Here is a 20227-nt window from a genome sequence, read left to right as displayed (position 1 = left end):
TTGGAGAAGATAAAAGTTTGGATTTCAATGGAAGTTCTGTAACAAAGAGGTTGGGAGTCTGGAGTGAGAATTGGGTGTACTGGGGTCTAATAATATCATTGGATCGCTAGGAGGGAACTATGGCTGTCATCCCGTCATTTTATTTTATTTATTAACAAAAAATTATTTTCTTTCCCTCCTCCCTCCCATCATGAAAACAACAACAAAAAACTTGAAACAAAGCGGCACAGTCAAACAAAACAAGTTCCCACATTGGCCATGTCCAAAAATATGTCTCAGTCTGCAGTTTGAGCCCCTCCCTCCTCTATTAGGAGGTACATAGACTGTATCATCATTAGTCTGATGGAACTGTAGTTGGTCATGGAATTGATCAGAGTTACTAAGTCTTTCAAAGTTTGTCAAACTTTCAATTTTATAAATGAGGCTCTGGGGAAGTGAAGTGATTTACCAAAGGTCATATATGTGGTGAGCCGTGTGAGTTAGGACATTACTTCCTCCTTTCTGGGTCACAATTTGTTCACTTATTTAAGAAGCTCCTTTAAAATGCTTAGAATAGGGGTGGCTAGGTGGCGCAGTGGATAGAGCACCGGGCCTGGAGTCAGGAGGACCTGAGTTCAAATCCAGCCTCAGACACTTAACACTTACTAGCTGTGTGACCCTGGGCAAGTCACTTAACCCCAATTGCCTCACCAAAACAAACAAACAAAAAATGCTTAGAATAGGTCGTTTCCAAGATCACTTCTAGGTCTAAATCTATGACTTTTTAAACTATCTAATTCAAAAATTTTGTAGGTACTTCTTGAATAAATGAAGAAATGGAGGCCTTGAAAGGTGACATAGCTTGCCCAGGGTTACACAAATGCTAAGTAGCAGACTTGACTCCTAGAGTCAAGTCCAGTATATTTTTCTGCCTGCTAACATTCTGTCCCTATGCTTTACTATCAATTCATTAGAATTATCCGATGATGATAATCAACATTGTTGTTGGGTATTTTATGCATCCTCAACTTATCCTAAGTCTCCCTGAAGCTGGTATCTCATAATTGGAGGCATCAGATAATTGAGTGTCAGCAGTGAGACAACAAACTATGCATGAAATTAGGGAGAGATCCTGCTCCCAGGCCACGCCCTCCACATCACAAGGGGGTCCATGTGGAGCAGAGGTCTGATGGTGGGGTGAGTTGGCCCTTGGCTTCACTGGGAGTTCCTCAGCTCCAGCTCTGTCCTGGATATGCTTGCTCACTGGGCAATGGCTTGACACTCCAGGGCAGTGACTTTGGCAGAAGGCCTGAGATGGCTGAGAAGGGCTCATTCAGATCCCCAATTATCACATCAACTGGTGGATTTGTTATTTACTTCTAGTGTGAAGTTTGGATGGACTCCTTGTCCTTCACTTTAAACTCCCTGGCGGTTCTTGGATTATGTAGCAGCCTTCACACAAGTGTCAGTGCTGTTCTCTACAGAGCTCTGGGTTCAACGTGACCATCTGATAGATCATATGCTGCTATAAAGGGAATCGTTTTAAAAAAATAAATTTTTTTTAATGGTTCAACAATTGTCAACGATCATCAACATTTCAGGATTTGAATAAGAAAGGGGAAGAGGACTACAAGAAACTATGAACTTCTGCCTTATACACACAGTGTTTCTAAAGAACTACATATATCAGACATATGTACACACATACACATGAATATATACATATACACATGTTACAATGTAGTAACAAATTTTAAAAATTAATGTTTTTCAGTTGACAAAAATCTTAACCTCTCTACCCATTAAAAAAAAACAGCAGAAAAAACAAACCCTTGTAACAAATATGTACAGTTAGGCAAAACAAATTTCCGTATTGGCCAATTCCCCACCCCAAAAGTATCATTCTTCATTCTGAGTCTATGTTTAGGTGTTAGGTAGCATGATTCCTCATTGGTCTTCTGGAATCATGGTTGAATGTTGCATCCATCAGAGTTCTTAAGTCTTCTAAATTTATTTTTCTTTACCGTGTTTTTGGTAGGGTGTAAATTGTTCTTTTGATTCTGCTCCTTTCACTCTCTATCAGATCATACAAGTCTTTCCTGGTTTCTCTAAAAATACACTTTTTATCATTTCTTTTGGTAGAGTAATATTCCATTACTTTCATATACAATGATTTATTCAGCCATTCTTAGTTTGAATGGAAATTTCTTTTTTTTTAAATAATAAACTTCTTTACTTATAGTTTTGGGGTTCCAATTTTTATCCCTCCTTCCCTCCCTCCCTTCTCCACTCTCTGAAGCAGTAAGCAATCAGATATGGGTTATATATGTATGATTATGTAAAATATTACCATATTACTAATTTTGTATAAGAAAACTTGAGTAAAAGAAAAAATGAAAGAAAGTGAAAAATAGCATGCTTCAGTCTATGTTCGATCAATATCAATTCTTTCTTTGGAGGTGGATAATGTTTCATCAGTAGTCCTTTGGGATTATCTTGGATCATTGTATTGTTGAGAATAGTCAAGTCATTCACAGTTCTTCATCAAACAATATTGCTGTCTCTGTGCACAGTGTTCTCTTGGTTCCCTTCACTATACATCAGTTCATGCAAGTCTTTCCAGGCCTTTCTGAAATCATCCTGCTTATAATTTCTTATAGCATAATAATATTCCATCACCATCATATATCACAGCTTGTTTAGCCATTCCCCAGTTGATGGGCATTCCTTTGATTTCCAATTCCTAGCCACCATAAAAAGAGCTGCTAGAAATATTTTTGTACAAATAGGTCTTTTTCTCTTTTTGGGAATGTCTTTGGGATGTAAACCTAGCTGTGGTATTGCTGGATCACAGTTCTAGAGCCCTTTGGGCATAGTTCCAAATTGCTCTCCAGAATGGTTGGATCTTTTCACAACTCCACCAACCATGGATTAGCGCCCCAGTTTTCCCACAATCCCTCCAACAACCAATATTTTCCGTTTTTGTTATATTTACCATTCTGATAGGTGTGACACTTTAGAGTTGTTTTAATTGCATTTCTCTGATTAGTAGTGATCTAGAGCATTTTTTCATCTGATTATAGATAGCTTTGATTTCTTTGTCTGAAAAGTGCCTATTCATATCCTTTGATCATTTATCTATTGGGGAATGACTTGTATTTTTATAAATTTGACTAAGTTCTCTATATTATTGAGAAATGAGGCCTTTATCAGACATATTTGTGTGACAGATAAATGATTCTATACTCTCTTAATTTGCTTATGGTATCATCCTTTATGTGTAAATCATGCACCCATTTTGACCTTATTTTAGTATATTGTGTGAGATGTTGGTCTATACCTAGTTTCTGCCATACTGTTTCCCAGTTCTCCCAGCAGTTTTTGTCAAATAATGAGTTTCTGTTCCAAAAGCTTGGATCTTTGAGTTTATCATATACTGAATGGAAATTTCTTTATCAGGTGGATATCCTATTATTAGGGTGAACCTAAGAGCATCCCAATTACAGCTGTATTTGAAAAAGAGATGGTTGTGCTATTTCTATTTCCTATGACTAATGAAACTGGTGCCCTAAGATACAGTGTAAAACACTTGACTCAAAAGTCAAAGATTATAGTCCTAGCTGCCATCTAACATCTGTGTGACCTCTGGCAAATCATTTCAACCTTGTTGAAGGGAAGGGAACAAGGATATGTTAAGTGCCTGCTATGTCCTTGGCACAATGCTGAGTGTTTTACACATATCTCATCTGATCCTCACTGCAGGCTCATGAGGTAGATTCCCATTTTACAGTAGAGGAAATTGAGCCAGGCAAAGATTAAGTGACTGGCTAAGGGTCATGCAACCAGTAAGTATCTGAGGTCAGATTTGAACTTAGGTCTTCCTGAATCCACTGAGCCAATCTAGCTGCCAACAAGCTTTTACATCTCTCATTTTATTTTTATTTTTATTTATTTATTTATTTTTTTAGTGAGGCAATTGGGGGGTTAAGTGACTTGCCCAGGGTCACACAGCTAGTAAGTGTTAAGTGTCTGAGGCCGGATTTGAACTCAGGTACTCCCAACTATATAAAAATCTATAATAATCGATATTATCTATACCATGAATATAATCTTGATAATTTATCTATATACAAGTGCTTTGAAAACTGTAAAGTAGTATACACAGTGTTCATGTTATTATGGATACACAATAATAATAGCTAACATTTATATAGTGCCTTAAAGTTTTCAAAACACTTGCACATGTTATCTGATTGGATTTTACAACAATCCTACCAGGTAGATTGTCACAACAATCCTGTTAGATAGAAGCTATTATTCTCCCCATTTTACAGACAAAGAAACTGAGCCTAGTGGTAAATTTACTTCTCAGGGTCATACATTTAGTAAGTGGAATTGTCTCACAATCATGTAGTATTTGCACTCACATCTTTCTGACTCTAAGTCTATCACTCTAGTCACTCTTCCAGCTAGTCGCTGCTATGTTTTTACTTGCTTGGTTTCTGGAACTCTGTTCTTTCTCTCTTCTGGAATAAATTTAAATACAAACTGGATTGATTTTCCTCAGTTTCTAATCTGCCTTCTGACAAACAATTGCTATAATAACCCCTAATATTTGTATATAAAGCTTCTCTTCTGAAGGGTTCAAATTCTTGTCTTCAGAGTGTGGTAAGTGAAATTTAATAAAAATCAAACTGAGGCACACTTTTCCCAGCAAGATGATATTTTATTCACAAGGCACAAAACCTGAGAATAAAAAGGGTCAATAGCTGGCAAGAACCGTGACATAGACAATTACAGGCAAAATCAATGAATTGTAAATAGGATCAATAAGAAAATTATACAGGATCAGTTTTAATCCCAAGAGCTATTGTATTTTCCCTTGAGTGAGGTAAAGAATTAGGGGTAGGGGGCAATTAGGTGGTACAGTGGATAAAGCACCGGCCCTAGATTCAGGAGGACCTTAGTTCAAATCCAGCCTCAGACACTTGACACTTACTAGCTGTGTGACCCAGGCAAATCACGTAACCCTCATTGCCCCACCAAAAAAAAAAAAAAAATTAGGGGTAAAGGGTGAGAACCTTCTAGAGCTAGAGAACCACTACCATTTAGATCCCTTTCCACTTCATTGGATAAGTAATCAATCAACAGACATTTTGTGTGTGTGTGTGTGTGTGTGCACGTGCGCGCGCGCGCGTGCGAATGCACTTGCGCACCTGCTCTATGCCAGGCACTGTGTTAGATGATGAAGATACGAATTAAATAAATAAAACAGTCTCTACTTACAAGAAATGCATGTTGTACGCAGTGAGACAATACATAAATATCTAAGTATATTCAAAATAAATCTACAGAGAATAATCACTAATAAATACAAAATAGTTAAGCACAACATAGTTTGAGAGGGAAGCCACAGGAAGTTGATGGGATCCAGATAGACTTCTTATTGATGGTGGTTCTTGAGCTGCATCTCAAAGGAGGAGAAAGATCCTTTGAAGTGGATGTGAGGAGAGAAGGAATTCCAGACGTGGCAGATGGTGGCTACAAAGGCATGGATGTCGGGTGTGAGAAACAGGGAAGGCTAGTTTGGCTGGATTGCAGAGTGCAGGAAGGAGAGGAATGTACAATAAGGTTGGAAAGAGATTGGGGTCAGGTTGTAAAAGGCTTTAAAAACTAAACAAAGAAGTCTATATTTTCTTCTAGAGGCAATACTGGAGTTTATTGAGTATAAGAGAGTGCTGTGGTTAGATCTGAGCTTAAGAAAGGGCATATTGATAGGATCATGGAGGATGGACTGAAATGGAGGAGACCCTTGAGTCTGGGATACTTATTAGGAGACTACTGAAATGATCTAGGTGAGAGATAATGCCCTAAACTAAGGTGGTAACTGTGATTAGAGAGAAGGGGTTTAAGAAATGTTGTGGAGGTAGAAAGGGCAATATTTGACGATTAATTAGATATGTCGGGGCAGCTAGATGGCGCAGTGGTAAAGCACCAGCCCTGGATTCAGGAGTACCTGAGTTCAAATCCGGCCTCAGACACTTGACACTTACTAGCTGTGTGACCCTGGGCAAGTCACTTAACCCTAATTGCCCTGCAAAAAAAAAAAAAAGAAAGAAAAAAAAATTAGATATGTCAAGTAAGAGAGGGTTAGAAGGTGAGAATAATTCCAAGGTTACAAGCCTGAGAGACTGAAAGAATGGTGGTGATGCTTTCGACAGAAATAGGGAAGATTGAAATGAGAGTGAATTTTGGGAGAGAGAAAATAAGTTCTGTTTTGAACATCTTGAGTTTGAGATGTCCCTGGTATATCTGGTGGGCAATACTTTCTAGCAGTAACAAGAAAACACCTACCACCTATCCCTTCGATTGCCCAAGGCCAGATTCCTCAACTCTTTTTCCGTGTCTGCACGTGTTCTTTTTTTTTTTTTTTTTTTTTTTACGGGGCAATGGGGGTTAAGTGACTTGCCCAGGGTCACACAGCTAGTACGTGTCAAGTGTCTGAGGCCGGATCTGAACTCAGGTACTCCTGAATCCAGGGCCGGTGCTTTATCCACTGCGCCACCTAGCCGCCCCCTGCACGTGTTCTTAGTATGGAACTTGAGTTGATATGATGGAAACTTGGTTGATATCCAAGGAGACAATGATGGGTATATTATAATGATCTGGGTAGGAGCTGGACAAGATGTTTTCTGAGGCCCCTGTCAAATGGGTGAGCGAATTGCCCAAAGTCAGATGCTTACCTAGGGCTAGAAGCTTGAGAACCCAAGTCTTCTGGTAGTATCAAATAATTTCCCCAGGAGATCACACTACTCAAAATTCATTCACGTACAAGCATTTATAAAGTGCCTAATGTGCTAGGTACTGAGGCTATTTAAAGTTCCTTCAAAGAACTTAAGTTTGATTGGAGAGAAACAGGAAGTAGGCAGACACGTTAGTAAAGCATATGTACAAAATAGAACTTCTGGTAACTAGGCACGGGTTGTTAGCAGGGGCAGGTGGAGGATCAGGATAGGCTTTCAGGAGGAGATGGTACCTGCCCTTAGCCTTGAAAAAAGCCAGGCATCCGTGAGAAGGGAATGCATTATAGGTATAAGGGATAGCCTGTATGAAGGCATGGGGAGGGGCAGCTAGGTGGCACAGTGGATAGAGCACCAGCCCTGGAGTCCGGAGTACCTGAGTTCAAATCCGGCCTCAGACACTTGACACTTACTAGCTGTGTGACCCTGGGCAAGTCACTTAACCCCAATTGCCTCGCTTAAAAAAAAAAAAAAGTGTTCCTAAGCCAACTTATCCTGTGTGTATCTCCCTTTGTACATAGTTGTAGTGTGTTTTCTCCCCCATTAGACTGTGAGCTCCTTGAGACCAGGGACTGTCTTTTTGCTTTTCTTTATAATAACCCCAGTGATTAGCACAGCACCTGGCACATAGTAGGCTCTCTATAAATGCTTGTTGACTGACTCTTCACTGACTCCTGCTGCCCCTTTGGGGGGGGGCTTCAGTGAAAGTATAGCTAGTGCTAGAGATATTGGCTAGAGGACAGAATCTTGAGGAGGGAAGAATACAGGTTTCTATGATTGCAAGGAAATAGAAAGACTTTAAGAGGCATAGATTTAACCAGTATGGTAGTTTGTTCACAAACAAGTAAGGCTCCTGAAAGCTTTATGATAGCGTACAGTGGAAGAGGGGCAAGAGACGTTTGAGGCTGACTTCCCATTCATTCATCCTGGCTATGTGCCCAGCCCTGTTACTCACCTGAAGGGAATTTGGAAGAGGCAGAAGACATAGTAGCCCTCACTTATAAGGAACTGATACCCTAGTGGGAGAAAATGCCAGAGTGTGAAGAGAGAAGAAGAATATGGGAGTATTTTTTAATTGGGAACTTGAAAAAGGACACAAACTGCTTAGAGGAAAGTAAGAATCTCCTTGAGGTGGGCTTACGGGCTTACCTAGTTCATGGGCTACTGTGGGGAATAGTGATGTCTCTGGACATGATGGGAGGAAGCCTCTGGTTACCTGGTTCTGTGAGGGCGGATTAGATTTAGGCTGTCATATCACCTGGAACAGGTCTGCACTCAGCATTTCCTGTTCCAATCATGCTAGGCCAAAAAGCAGCTTCCACTAAAAGCATCACTTGGTTTTTCTCAGGGGGCACAGATTCTATCTGTTAAACCTTCCCAAGCACTCATAAATGTAAGCCTGAGTCTGCACACCAGGCTGTGTGAAACTTTACATCTTGCTTCCAACTTCTCTACGACATCTTAAATCTTTCTGGTACCCAGCCAGTGGATTCTCTCAGCCAGCAGGATCTTGTTGCAGCCACAGGACTCAATTAACCTTCACGTCTGCAGAAGTTACTTTTTCTGTTGTCATAGGAAAAAAAATTGTTGGTGAACAGGAATGTAAGGTGGCTGCCCATATGCCTTCCAGCGCCATTAGCAGATCACTTCTGTCATCCCTGCAACTTAAGATGTCACATTTTTAAATAGGCACAAGGACTTTGTTAAAATGCTGTCTTATTACAATCCCAAATGACAGGGCCTCTTACACTCAGGTTTTACAAAATGGTTCAAAGCCAACTCAGACACAGATCAACTCAAAGCAAGACTTGTTAGCCATAAATGTATATAGCATCTTCAGAAGGGAAGGCCTGTGCTGTATCCGAACAACTGTTTTCACATTTGTACATGATTTACACATACCTATCCAACCCGTGGCCTTTATTATTCTGCAGTTTTAAAACTAAACGTGGGGTAGCTAGGTGGCAAAGTGAATAGAGCACCAGCCCTAGATTCAGGAGGACCTGAGTTCAAATCTGGCACTTACTAGCTGTGTGACCCTGGGAAAGTCACTTAACCCCAATAACCCCAATTGCCTCACCAAAAAACAAACAAAAAAACTAAACGTGTTCCTATTTATGCCAGGAGCTTTCCCCCTTTGTAAATTCTGTTCTATGGTTCCTGGGTTCTGCAGATTTCTGCAGGGGGGAAAAAAGAGAGGGAGAGGGCATTACCTAATACCTGACAAAAAGTACATAGCAGCTTCTCCAGGTAGCTAGCATTTTTTTTAAATCCACATAGTTTATCTTTTAATGCTATAACAATTCAGACTTATTCTCTGGTTGGAAGGAAGGGCTAGAAAAATTCACACAGATTTTCCAGATCTCTGGGACACTTCTCACCTCAGCTCCTCAATGCAGGAGAGATTACTGTGTTAGGAAAGCAGCTGGCATTTTAAACAGACTTCATTTGTCTGCCTTTTAAAGAAGCAACATTAATGTTTTAAAAACGATGTTTCCACTTTCTCCTCGAAACTTTCTCTTCCCTTAGTTTCTGTGATACTGTACTGATCTGATTCTCCTTTTACCTTGATGATCAGGCTTCTCTTTCTTTCCTTGGCTCCTTTTCCTGACCCTTAGATTTTTCCTAGTGATCTACCTGGTCTATACTCTTTTCCTTGCTGATCTCATTCACTCACATGGCTTCCCCACCTCCAATTGATAGTGGCCTCTCCCAATCATTTTGAATATACCTGTAGTTATGCATGTGTGTATGTGTGTGTGTGGGGGGGGTAGGGTTGGAAACATGGGGAGGGTACTCTTCTGATAGAATGCTTACTCCTTCAAGGCAAGGACTTTTTTGTCTTTGTGTCTCCAGCACTTAGCAGGTGCCTAGCACATAGTAGGTGCTTAATAAATATTTGATTGATTGCCTTATCTGCTTTTCCAGGCCTGACCTTTCCCTGGAGCTGTAGTCCTACATCTATAATTGCCTCATGGGCATCTCAATTGCTCATTTGATTGATTCAGTCAGTAAACATTTATTAGGTACCTACTATGTGCTAGGCACTGTGCTAGACCTGGGTAGACACAAAGAAAAAAACACCCCCCACAAACAAACAAACAAATCCAAAACCCAGTTGCTCTCCTCCCAGAACTTACATATCAGATCAGACATAAGTAAATGCAAAATATGTACAAAGGGACATCACTGTAATTTGAAAGGAGGGGCACTAGTAATTGGAGGGGGGTAATGGCCAGGAGAATTGTCTTCTGGAGGGGGGCACTTTTGCTGATCTTCAAAGGAAATGAAGTAGTCTAAAAGGTGGATTCGAAGAGAGAGTGCATCCCAGGCATGGGGGACAGATGCCATCCAGATGGAAGTGGGGATGCCATGTAGGAAGAGGAGCTAAGAGGCAGGCTATGTGGGCTGATATTAATGAAAATGTAGGGTGTACCCAGATTCTGCAGGGTTTTAAAGTGCTGGGCAGAAGAGTATACATGTTATCCTAGGAGGAATAGGGAGCCATCAGAGATTTTTGAGCATGGGAATGACATCTTTACCTGTACATCTTAACCAGCACCATAAAATTTATTTTGTTCAAAACTGGATTCATTATCTTCCTCTGAAAAACTCTTTTTCCTTCCAGTTTTCTTATTTCTGCTAATGATAGCACCATATTCTTAGGGATCCTGGTGCAAAACCCCCTACTAATCTTTGATTCTCCCCCACCCTTATCAATTGTCAAGTCTTGTCTATTCTTCCTCCATGATATCTTTTGCAGCCATCCATTCCTTTTTTGTTTCCATAGCTACCACCCTACTTTAGACCTAAAGTGCCTCTTGCTTAGACCATTATAATGGTCATCAACCTTTCTCCCTCTGTCCTGTCTCTCCCTCTTCCAATCAACAAGAGATTCTTGTTCAGTTGTTTCAGTTGGACCCCATTGGGGTTTTCTTGGCAAAGATACTAGAGTGGTTTGCTATTTCCTTCTCCAGCTCATTTTACAGAAGAGGAAACTGAGGCCAACAGGATGAAATCACTTGCCCAGGGTCAGATAGCTACTAAAATGTCTAGGACCACATTTGAACTCAGGAAGATGAGTCTTCCTCACTCCAGACCTGGCACTCCATCTACTCTGCCACTTAGCTTCTCTATTGATGAAAAATAGTCTGGTATGTTAAAGAATATTGGATCTAGACTCGGAGGGCCTTGTTTCATATCTCAGCTCTGCTACTTTCTTTTTCTTTTTTCTTTTTCTTTTTTTTTTTAAGGCAATGGGGGTTAAGTGACTTGCCCATGGTCACACAGCTAGTAAGTGTCAAGTGTCTGAGGCCGGATTTGAACTCAGGTACTCCTGAATTCAGGGCCGGTGCTTTAACCACTGCGCCATCTAGCTGCCCCGCTCTGCTACTTTCTATCTGAATAAGCATAGAAAAGTAATTTTCCCTCTCTTGACCTGAGTTTCCATATATGTAAAATAAGATGGTTGGATTAGATGACCTCCTTTGACTTCTGCCTGCTAGTGCTAGTTCTGCTAATTGGGAAAGATGCAGCTCTGAAAATGTCACTTCTTTTGTTAAAATATTTTGGGAACATTATTTCCCACCAAACTTGAGACTCCTTGGGTTTTTTGGTTTTGTAGGTCTTGGGTTGTGATTTTGTAGGTCTTCCTAGATGTGGCCTCAAGTTATCTTTCTAGTCTTGTCTTTCACTATTACTCTGCATATATCCTATATTCCATCCATATTGGACTACTCCCACTCATCTAATTTCTCCACGAAGACTTGTCTGAGTCTTGCCTCTCCCCTACTCAACTAGAAAGCATCTCTCCCTCCCTTGAGCTGGTAAAGTACTTTATAACTCATTCCTAGCAACCTTGCTTCACCTCAGTTATTCCTGCCTATGTTTTATTCACCTTTGTGTATAAGCTTCATGATTATCTTAATGATTCTTGTGTTGTCTCATAGCACCTACAGTGTGTTTTATTAACAATTAGGTACTTGTTCATTCTCTGTCTCTCTTTATAATCTCTCTTTCCCCCTCCTTCCCATCTTCCTTTCCTCCCTCCCTCCCTTCTGCTCCATACACATACACATATATATCTTTTATACTTTCATACTTCAAGGATGTAGCCAGTGAGTGGTGTTTATGAGTTTATGTGTCCCTCTAATGAGTCACTCTGATCCTTAAACAAAACACACTGTCCATACTTGCTTGAGTCAGTGCCGCATCTGTACTTGAAGTCTCTCCAAAGTGGTAAGACCTTCCAGAGTTCGTGTTTCGTTAAATAGTCTTTAAAGATTCAGCGTCAACTTCACGTATCTGAGTAGGGCTTTAGTAGAGGATTAAATGAATGAATGAAATCATTTTATTTTATGCTACTTGGTTTCCTATTCCTAAGAATTCTGTTTTATTTAAAAGTAGAATGTTTTGATGATTTGAGTGGTTTTTTTTTCATCTTTTTTTGATGTGCAGTTGAATCAAAATCTTTTTTCATTTGCTCCCATGGTCCCTCCATTTCTGCTTTTTTTTTTTTTTTTTTGTGGTATTTCTGCTTTTAATAGCTGCCTTTTACTACTGTGGTCCCTAGAAGTGCAGCCAGGAGGATTTGGGTCTAGAGGTGGGAGGGGAAAAGAATATCCAGAGGCTGTATAAAAGCAATTTTCTCCCTGTGCCAGAAGGCACTGAGCAGTGGTGTGCTGGTGAATGTTTAACAACTAGCTCTCTCCCAAAAAATGTTCTCAGAATCACTTTTTAAAATTTTTGTTTTTTTTTTTTCAGAATCACTTTTAAGTTTAACTTGCATTATTAACATTTTCTCCATTACTTTTTTTTTTTGGGGGGGGGGAACAGGGCAATGAGGGTTAAGTGACTCGTCCAGGGTCACTTAGCTAGTATCAAGAGTCTGAGGCTGGATTTGAACTCAGGTTCTCCTGAATCCAGGGCCAGTGCTTTATCCGCTGTGCCACCTTGCTGCCCCTCCATTACTTTACCATTGCTTTCTTAAGTCCAGAAATCAATAACAAAAAAAGAAATCAAGCTCTCATTTGTAGCATTTGCTGCTTTCCAAGGTGTAACTGGGTCAAGAGACCAAGTATGTAGGGTTTAGCACTGTGCAGCTCATACACAGAGAGAAAACGGGTGCCTTGCTGGATTTCTTTTAGTTTGAGCTTGAGCTCAGCTTGCAAAGTTTCTTCTCTTCCCACCTTGCTCAGCCTTTCTTCACCTGCTTTCTTCCAGATCCTTTGTGGGATTTCCATTGAATCCTTCTCTGATTGGACGCTTCATTCCATACTAGCTTGGGAGTTCTATTGGAGGAGATCCTGTTTCAGGAACTAGACCGCTGTTGCACCCTTCACTCCCCCGGAAGCACTGAGAGTGGTAATTATTCTTATTTGGGAGCATAAACTGCTTCTTTTTTTTCTTCAAAAACCAGTTATGTTTATCAGCAGAAATTATTTAGTAGGAGAAAAACTGAAAAAGAGTTTGAACTTTATCAAGTACAAGATCCCCCCCAGACTTGGGCAGGTGGAAACCATCAGGAGTATGTTATTGGCAGAATACCCTTTTTTATCCTAATAGTCAATGCCTATTGACTCAATTGATTTAGCTTTGTTTTGCCCTAGTCTCTTGCATTGTGTGAGAGGGGAGATAGGAGAGGGGAGGAGTTTTTGGACATGATAGCTTAGTGCATTCTCAGTGGGAAGCTCAGGGATCTGCAAGCCACCAACTACTTATCTTATCCATTTTATAAGCAGAGAGACTGGAGTGTGACTGGCAGACTACAGGGAGAGAGAGAGAACAGAAGGGTCACTTACTTTCTCTGTGACCTTGGGCAAGTCATAACTACAATTCCTTATAATCATGTGGTAAATGCTTGTTGACCAACATTCTAGTGTATTATTTTGTTTGCATATGTGCATATCTATCTAGCTATCTATCTGCCTATTTATTTATTCATCCATTCATTTGTTTGTTTATTTATACAGCTTTGCATTGTGATTCAAGATCCAAAAAGCCTGATTGATGTCTATAATTAGGGAGAATTAACAAATTTATAAATTAGGTCTTAGATACAAAACTGGAAGGAACTTTTGAGATGATAGCTCCAAATCCCTCATTCCATAGATTTGTAAACTGAAGTCAAGATACTAAGTTACACAGGTAGTATTAAGCTGAGAGGATTTGAACTTTGACTCTGTATCCAGGTCCCTTTTACTAAAACCACTGCTTATTAAACAATTAGCTTTAGAAAGAAAAGGTTAAACAGAAATGCAATACTCAGCATAATATGGTGGAAAGAACTCCATACTAGATGCTGAAGACTTGGATTTTATTTCCAGTTGTCATCAGACAGCCCAGTGACCTTGACTCATTCATCTGTCCCTCCGGGCCTGCTCTGCTGTCTGCTAAGTGAGGTGGGTTAAACTGGATGACTTCTAAAATCCCTTGTAGACCCAGTGTGTTATGATTGTTTATGTAAACTTATTATATATTTTACATGACCTTGAACATTGGAAAAGTTTACCTTTTAATACTCATGACATTTATAGAAGGGGAAGGTTTCTGTGTTTGTTTCCTTGTGGGATAGACTTGAGAAAACAATAGAAAATCAGGCCTGTGTTTTACACTGTAAGGGGATTATTATCCATTCAGAGAGGAGCCCTGTTGTCATACTGATATTTAGAAAGAATGATGGTGTTTAGGCCAGGCCCCACCAAGCCCACAGGAGAGAGACACAATTCAGGTGAAGTTTGCTTTTGTTTTGTGAGGTTCCCCCCCACCCTTTCCTGTCCACATACATTTTTAATCTGAAGCTTTTAAAAGAAGCATTTCATAGGAATAGTGTGTAGGCTAGCTTGGCTGGTATGGTTCTTATCTGTTATTTTGATGGGCCTTTGTTTATCTAAGAATACATTTTCCAGGGGCAGCTAGATGGCACAGTGGATAAAGCACCGACCCTGGAATCAGGAGGACCTGAGTTCAAATCCAGCCTCAGACACTTGACACTTAGCCAGCTGTGTGACCCTGGGCAAGTCACTTAACCCTCAGTGCCCTGCTAGGAAAAAAAAAAGAATTAATAGAACACTTCTTTCATCCTTTTCCACTTTCACTAATGTTCCCTTGTTCCTTCCTTGTTCACTCATATTGCCTTTCTTTTGTGATTCACTTTCTCTCCTTCCTTCTCTCTCTCTCTTTCTCTCTCCTTGTGTGTATGTGATTTTTGCTTTGTAGACCTCTTTGGCATTAACCGATGTAAATATTGGGAAAGTCATGAAAAGAGCCATCTCTAATGAAATTCATCCAATGTGCATTTTCAGAAGAATAGAATCTATAGCTCTAGTCAAGGTGCACAATAAAATGGACCATAAAGACAAGTACAAATATTGTTGTGTGGAGACCAGAAAGCTTGGGGTGTGATCCATGAACCTCCAATAAAACCAAACCAAACCTGTGGAGTTTTGTCCATATAGGCCTTTTAAAATTCTTATCCTCAAGCTTTAACTCTGTCATGTACACGAAAAACCTGAAGGTTTGCTGAAGGTGAGGGGAGAGGATAAGGAATATTTTTTCTCCTTTACTTTACTTTCAAAAAGGGGATGCCAGCCAGAGGCACTACTAATACTTAAAACCTCCTGCCTCCCAGTTTGTATATTCAAGTTTCTGTATATGAAAGGCCTTTAAATGGCAAGTCTTTAATAGCAGAGAACAGTGATGAGACCTTTAGGAGGCCCCAAAGAGAATTATTTTGTAGGAAATTACTTCAGAAAATTGATTAAGCTTGGCTCAGCCCTGCACTTGGCTGTCCCACACGTCTCTGAGCAGAAAACTGCAGTGAGTTGAGTCAGACAAAGGCATAGGGAGGATGGGGCTAGGCAGCCTGCTGGGCTCAGTCCATGTTTTGCTGCACTCACAGGATGCCTCATTGTTATCTCCTGAATGATTCGGGAGAAGTGAAGTGACCATTGTGAACCTCAGTGGAGGGTTATCATGCTGCAGTGAGGGAGCAAGGCCAGGACTGATAGGGGATGGGGCATGGAGGAGAGCAAAGAAGAGAATAGCAGGGCTCAGGGGAGGCATGTGACTGTCCAAGATAGTAGAGAAGCAGTCGATATCATGGAAAGATGACTGGATTTAAAACAAGGAGACCTAGGTTTGAATCAAGAATTAAAGGACCACGGGTAAGAGAAGCCCCCATTTCCTCAATTCAGTTCTCCAAACTTTTTTTTTAATGGTAATGAATGGTTTGTTCAAAAGAATTTTTGTTAATTTTTTATTTTGGAAAGAGGTGGAGCCTATACCTGTTCTTTATGGGTCTGAGAAGTTCCCAGTGGGGAAATTCCCTGGAGACCTGAAAATCTATCCCTCCTTTGCCATAGCCTTAGTGAGCTGCTTTGGGGCATTGAGAGGTTGAGCGACTAGTCTGGGGTCACACAGCTGGTATGGGTCAGTCAGGTTCTTTTTCTGCTATGTTAGGCTGTCTCTCAGTTACCCTTAAAGTTCATTGTTAGTACAATCTATAGGTCACAAGAGACGGCTGCCCCAAAAGTGTGGTAGAGGGAGAAGTGCAGTCAGGGGACTTTGGTCTGCTTCTTAGTGCCTGTGTGGTTGGACAAATCGCTTTCAGAAATATTCTCTGGGCCTCGGTTTTCTTATTTGTTAAATGAGGAGGGTGGATGACATGATTCCTCTAATCTTTTCTATGAGTCTTATCATCCTGAGTAAGAAGGAATTTGTGTTTTGAAATGCACAGGCAAGGAGGTATCCCCCTCTCTTTCTCTAGAAATCTCATCCAAAATGACTTGCTTTCTTTTCTGCCTTTTTTTCCCCCTTTTTTTGTTGTTGCTCAGTCCTTTTCAGTCATGCCCAACTCTTCGTGACCCATCTGGGATTTTCTTGGCAGATACTGAAGTGGTTTGCCATTTTCTTCTCCAGCTAATTTTTCAGATGAGGAAACTAAGGCAAACAGAATCGAGTAACTTGTCTAAGGTCACATAGCCAGCAAGTGTCTGAGGTCAGATTTGAACTTAGGTCTTCCTGACTCCAGGCCTGGCACTCTAGTCAGGAAAATGTGAATACAGAGAAAGTCTGGAGGACAGTCTCAAGAGGATGAAATCTTAGGGATGTTCTGCCTTGACTCCTACATTATGTTCACTCTCACTGTCTCTAGTTCAGGTCCACATCACCTCAATTCTCAACTACTGGAATTGTCACTAATATGGAAACATCCATACATTTGTTGATAGGTACTTTTGTCAATAGAAACTATTAGTTCACAGAAATTTAAGAAGGAAAACCCAGGTTTATTATATGCTTCAGCATAGGCCCAGAATTCTCAACTAACTGAGCAATGTAGAGATTAACTCAAGTTTATATAGTCTCCAATTACATCAGAGAAAGAAAAGATAAAAAAAAAAGGTGATTTTGGATTTATAGCTGCTAGAAGGAGGAAAGAATTTATAAGTACCAAAAGGAAAAAGTAGAGATTTACATTTCAAAGATAATTGAGGAAGAAACCTCACACTAGATCTGATTTATCAATAAATACTAAGAAAGGGGGATCTGAGAAATTTATTTTGCCCGTGTCCATCTCCTTCACTGTGTCAAAATAATTGAGAGTCTTAGCTAATTTAGCACACTGTAAGAGAGTCCTCAGCTGGTTGAGTTTTTCTTTACAACCAAAGTGGTGGAGCAGGACACCCCACCACCACCACCACCACCACCACCCAAACCTCTTACAACACCTAAATGATTCCCCATCTCTCCCCTCTCTAGTCTGTTCCTCATGGCATTGCTAGACTAGTCTTCCTAATGCACAGTTCTAATCACATCACCACCTTCTGTACAATTTTTCAGTAGCTCCTCATTGGATACAGGCAAGTTTGAACTCCTTGGCTTGGCAGTCAAAGCAGTCCATGATCGGATTCCAGGCTACCTTTGCTAGGTGCCAAGTTTCAGAAGGGACATCGATAAAGTGAAACTTATCCAGAGAAGGGTTACTGGGATGGTGAGGGCACACAAAACCATGCCATATAAGGATCAGCTGAAGGATCAGAAGTGGTTAATCTGGAAAAGCCTGCAAGAGATATGGTAGCTGTCTTTAAGTATTTGTCATGTGGAAGGGAGCAATTAGAATTTCTCAGCTTGGACCTGGAGGGCAACAAAAAGTCCTAACAATAGTAACTGCCCAGAAATGAGGATGGGGTGCCTGGGAGGGGGGAGGTGATGAGCTTTTCTGTCACTGGGTACTAGATGGGATTCCTGCTCCAGGTAGAAGTTGGATTATATTAGTTCTGAAGTCCTTTCGGGCCTTAAGATTCGGTCTTCTTCAGTCTTATTGCTTATTATTTTCTCATTTTTTTATAGCTTAAAAATTCCTCCCTCCCTCCCTCCTTCCCTTCCTTCCTTCCCTTCCTTCCTTCCTTCCTTCCTTCCTTCCTTCCTTCCTTCCTTCCTTCCTTCCTTCCTTCCTTCCTTCCGTCCGTCCTTCCTTCCTTCCTTCCTTCCGTCCTTCCTTCCGTCCTTCCTTCCTTTGTTCCTTTTTGCATTGTTTTTCAGTGCCTTGTTCTGTGCTGCTGCCATATTCGATTACTTGGAATCCCTTTTAAGAAAACTCTTTTTCATCTCTGCTTATTGACATTCCCAAGGTCTGTTAAGGGGGCTTGCTTTCTAATTTGAGAGTTGAAGCTACCACATGGGAAGCAACCAGAAAACTCTAGAAGCCTATGTTGGTAGCTAGTGGCACAGTTGATAAAGCAGTGGACCTGGAGTCAGGTCATACAGACCCAAGTTAAGTTTAGCCTCAGACATTTACGAGCTGTGCCATCCATCCTGGCCAAATCGCTTCTCTTCTACCTCAGTTTCCCCAACTGTAAAACAAAAATCATAATAGCAGCCACCCAACCCAGGTTGTTATGAGGATTAAATGAAATGGTCTTTGCAAAAGCTCTTAGCACAGTGTCTGGCACACAATAGATGCTTAGTAATTGCTTAGTCTCTTCCCTTCCCCATGTCCTTCTTTTTCCTCTCATGGCCTTAGAGGCAGGAGTGAGGATGACGTGATTGCAGGAAGAAGGAGGGGGGGAGGAGTGAGGGAAGAGGGGGCAGTATTGACAATGAGGCCAACCTAATTCTCTCTGTTCCCGGTCCTGCCCTATGGCCACTACTGTTCTGTGTTTGCCAGCACGTGTTAGAATCTGAATGTAGAAGGTTAAGAATGAGTGGACTCCTATTTCATAGGTTAGCTTGACAGCTGAGGCCAGATCTCCCTGGCTTTACCTCCATGACTTTGGGGCAAAGCCTCCGGCTGTCCCATTAAATTGATTTAACTCCCAAATCCTTGCCAGCTCAGTCACTCAAGGCCTTGTTTCCCGGTAACAGGATGGGCTCAGTAATAGCTAGCTCTTGTTCCTGCAGACCTCAGGAAGTCTCAGGTAGAACCAAGGCTGTCCCGGTTACAGATGGTCCTTAAGAAATCAGGCCGATTCTGAAACATTCCCACATTGGGAGATTTGGACAGGGTCTGTTAAAACAGAGCCAACATTTGGGAGGTAATGTTCTAATGGCAAGCAGATAAATAAATTATTCAGAGCCTCTGGAGGGAAGGCAGGGTAAGACAGAGGGTTACAAAGGCTGTTCCATTAGGCTAGAAGTCTGATGGAGTTTGGTGATTCCATTTCTCCCTAGGAGGACCTGGCTGTGTCCTTTCTGAGCTGGGAATAATCCAAATGCAGATTGCCTGGGTTAGGGTGGTTACTGCAGTAAGAGAAAGAATGGAGATGATGTGATTCTCCCTTCTCTCTCTCCTTTAAAAAAAAAAAAAAAAGGCCGAGGATTTTCAAGTCCCTCCCCCAACCCTGCAGTGCAGGTGGTTTGTTTGAGAAGATGATGGGAGTTCCCTTTAGTTCACCAGAATACCAGAATATAGCTTGGCAGGCAAACCCCATCTGCGAAATTGGCTTGTGTTCATCCAACCTGGTTCTGAGGAAGGCTGAGAGGAAAGGGGGAGTGCCGTGCCTGGGGTTTACAGTAGTAACAGCTGGGAATGAGTGCTGACTGGCAGACCCCAGGCCCCATTTGTCTCTCCCCTCCCCACCCCTGCTATTGAGGGGTTTTGGGGGTCTGAGGCAGAGATGGCTATCTTGGTCCGGGTCCTGTTTCAACAGCTTAGGGCAGTGGCTGGATTCCCCGGATACAGTTGTAGCATGACACCCCTGCCTTCTGGTCCTTCTCAATGAATCATTCATTCTCACCTCCCAAGCCTGAGTGAGCCTCCATTGACAAGCCCCTAGGATGGCAAATCAGGAAGCTATTCCTCTCCCACCTTTTTTTTTTTCCTCTTGCATTAAAATAGTACAGTTTTTCATGGTGTCTAGGTACACTAGGCAGTGATGGGTATGATATAAATACTTAGATGTGTGGAGGGGGCTTGCTCTGAGTGTATCCATGTGTGCATAAGAACTACT

General features: G+C 41.2%; 1 protein-coding gene across 4 annotated transcripts in view; it reads left to right on the top strand.

Moving 5' to 3' along the window:
- CTIF (cap binding complex dependent translation initiation factor) overlaps positions 1–20227 on the top strand; it is a 509051-nt gene that overhangs the window by 45319 nt on the left and 443505 nt on the right. For 3 of the 4 annotated variants that reach the window (XM_043966134.1, XM_043965891.1, XM_043966042.1), the window contains exon 2: positions 13002–13142. The gene's annotated coding sequence lies outside the window, so the exon portion shown is untranslated. Of the gene's footprint in view, positions 1–13001; positions 13143–14104; positions 14180–20227 lie in introns of all 4 variants that reach the window. The other variant, XM_043965952.1, reaches the window with a different exon arrangement.

Source organism: Dromiciops gliroides, chromosome 1, assembly GCF_019393635.1.
Source record: "Dromiciops gliroides isolate mDroGli1 chromosome 1, mDroGli1.pri, whole genome shotgun sequence".
Lineage (NCBI taxonomy): Eukaryota > Metazoa > Chordata > Mammalia > Microbiotheria > Microbiotheriidae > Dromiciops > Dromiciops gliroides.
The sequence above is the reverse complement of the archived record's forward strand: the minus strand, read 5'-3'. Positions and strand labels throughout refer to the sequence as shown.